Source organism: Triticum dicoccoides, chromosome 3B (assembly GCF_002162155.2).
Source record: "Triticum dicoccoides isolate Atlit2015 ecotype Zavitan chromosome 3B, WEW_v2.0, whole genome shotgun sequence".
In the NCBI taxonomy this organism is placed as follows: Eukaryota; Viridiplantae; Streptophyta; class Magnoliopsida; order Poales; family Poaceae; genus Triticum; species Triticum dicoccoides.
In genome coordinates, this window is record NC_041385.1 from 28613856 (window position 1) to 28616922 (window position 3067).

The following is a 3067-nucleotide window of genomic DNA, read 5'->3' on the forward strand; positions in this document are numbered from 1 at the left end:
CATTGGTCCGAAGCAGGTCGAGCATGACGGCGTTGTTCTTCATCAACGCCGACCATCGCGCCTCGGTTTTCTCTTCCCTCTGGGCGGCCCGGGTCTTGGCGTCGGTGATGCAATGCTCGATGGACTCTTGCAAACGCGCGGTAGCCAGTGCGGCGTCCTTCACCGACTTGGCCCGTTTGTTGCCGTCCGGGCGCCAGCTCCTCCTTCTCCTCCGGCTCCTCCTCGCCGTAGTCGAGCTCATCGTCCATGTCGTCGTTGAGGTCCATTGTATCTTCTTGGACATTGAACCCGGGGGAGGCGGCGGCGGTGGAGCCGGTGGTGATGATGTCGTTCATGTCGGCCTCCGTCGCATCGGGGTTGCCGAGATGCGACGACGAGCCTTGTGAGAAGAGCCCGCCATGGTGCAAAGGCGGCGTCGGGGAGGATGCATAAGCTGGTGGGGAGTTGGTGTACGGGGGTACTGGACGCCGGCGAACGCGGGTGAGGGCGTGCGCTGGGCGGGGTGGCCACGTGGAAAGGTGATGTTGGGGTTGAACCCACCGTGCGCGTCGCTGTCGGCGTAGTCAGGCGAGGGCGCCCAGCCCCAGGGAGACGTCGAGAAGCCAGCCGGCGACCCGACGCTCTACTGGCTCCAGGGAGCGTGCGGGCCGTGGCCGCCGGGCGGATTCATCATCCCCGCACGAGACGCCTCTGCCTGTTCCACTGCGCGATCCGCCTGCTCTGCCAGAGCAGCAGCCGCCGCCACCCTGTCTCGGGCGCTGAACCTCCGCCTTCCAGTCGGCGTTTGACATGCCCGTGGGTTTGGACGGCGGCGCCCTCTACTTCGGTTGGGCGGCGTTGACATCGGTAGCGGCGCGAGGGGCAGCGTACTTCTTTGGCGGCATGGCGGCCGGATGGAGGGGAGAGGGAGGAGAATGGTGGGAGAAGGCGCGAGAAGGGGGAGATGGAGGGAAACGGAGAGGGGAAAGCGGGGGGATCGGCGGGAAAAGGTCTTTCTTTCGCCGATAGAGCGGACCCATGCGCCTTTTCGCTTCGGCCGACGCCCCCTGGGGGCTTGGGTTCGGCTCGGGATTGCCGGCTGTTATTTCTGCCTAAACCGGCGATAAACGAGATCTTGGGGGCGCGACTGGGCCGATTTTTAGGCGCCGGCGCTAAAAAATGGCCTTGGGGGGGCCAGTTGGGGGCGCGGCTGGAGATGCTTTAAACGGCCAATGGATCTACAAGTACACAGAAGGTTAGAGATTGTAATCAAATTATTTGTAAGAAATCATGCTAAAAAGTTTCAACACGTACCCATCTAATGGTAAGCTGAAGGTACCAGAAAAACAACACAAAGATAAAACTCATTGGACAATACATAATCTTTTCTGCAATGTATTCAAGAAGCCAAAAGACATGCAGCAGAAGTGATCTTGAAACAATAAACAATTTGACACCAGAAATCAATAACACTCATGTTAATCCATACCAAATAAGATGGAACAACGTCCATGGGTGTAATATGGCTATATGAATAGACAGAATTCAGGGAATAGGACCGCATTTATTCAATAAACTAGATAATACCCCGCGCATTGCTGCGGTAACATATGCTCATTACTAAGATCCGTACATGAATCATCGGTTGTAAAACTATTTGATTATGGTTGAAAGTCCATAAGATTGCGACATACAAACAGCCTTGTGTTGAACACAACACTCATGAATAATATAGAGATAGATAAGCTTTTCAAACATTTTAAAAATGTTTTTCCAGTGAAATAAAAAGAATTTGTGAACCACAAAGTTACTATAAGTGCATCTAGTGCCACCCCTAGTTGGTTTTGGAGTATTGACGACAAAGTTGGTTGAGGGACTAATGCGTTCCTGAGAATTGCAGGATAGCGCAGGTAGTGTCCCTCATTGTTTCGGTTTACCTACCGGAGATGACCCCTAAAAATGTATGAAGACATTGAAGACAATGGTGTTATGAGAAGATATTCATATTGAAGACTATGACATGAGAAGACGTTAAGTGAAGACTATGGTGCGCGAAGACTGTGTGGTTTCGTTGTTTCCTTTTCTTCTTTGTTGAGTCATAGGAACCACCGTACTGTTAAGTGGGGTCCAAGTGAAATAAGTCAGAGTGACTGAAGTGATGCTCAACTCAAATCCTATGTCTTCGAGCGAAGACAATGAGAGCAAATCTTATCCAGAGCTGGATGAGTCAGCTTTGCTTGTAGCCCAAGTAAAGCTGCCGCGTGTGTTTGAAATCTGACCGTTGGAACACATGTCAGTTCCTTAGTGACCCAGGGTCATTTTGGACAAATCAGGTCGGGTTGCCTAGTGGCTATAAATAGCTCACCCCCTACACCATAAATTGGTGGCTGCTCAGAGTTTGTGCACGGCTTTTGTCGTTTGCGAGCAACCCACCTTGAAGCATTTGAGAGAGAGAGAAATCCTTGCGAGGACAAAGCCCAAAGACCCAGAGCCAAAGAGTGTTAGGCATCACTGAAGTCTTTCTGTCTGTGTGACCTGAAGACTTATTACACTTGAGGACTGTGAATCCTCCAGCCGGTTAGGCGTCACGTTCTGAGCATCCAAGAGTCATTGTGGATTGCCGGTGAACAAAGTCTGTGAAGGTTTGGAAGTCTCCCTTGAAGACTTACCAGAGTGATTGGGCGAGGACTGGGTGTCCTTAGCTCAAGGGGAATAAGGTGAAGACACGGTCTTCTGAGTTAAATCTCAGCCTCCCTAACCAGACGTACAGTTGTCACAGCAACTGGAACTGGTCTAACAAATCATGTGTCTTCAACAAGCGACTGGTTCTATCCCTTCCCAACCTTACTTAAGTTTGTCTTCGTGAAGCCATTGCCTATCTGTGTATCTGTTTAACTTCATTGCTTGACTACTACTGTTGATTGGCTTCACACTATCTTCCATCCTGATCCTTACTACCTAGCTGCTATTAGTCCTGTACTTTCACATCATTGCATACTTGACTATGGCTTGCTTAGGGTAGTTTATCTTCCGTTGCATATTTTGTCTTCGAATCTTCTAAGTTTTGAAGACTTTCATAAAAATCGCG

At 50.7% G+C, this 3067-nt stretch overlaps 1 pseudogene; it reads right to left on the reverse strand.

The window, feature by feature from the left end:
* The window catches only part of LOC119279164, a 3575-nt pseudogene extending 3240 nt beyond the window's left edge, over positions 1–335 (reverse strand).
* Between the last annotated feature and the right edge of the window lie 2732 nt (positions 336–3067).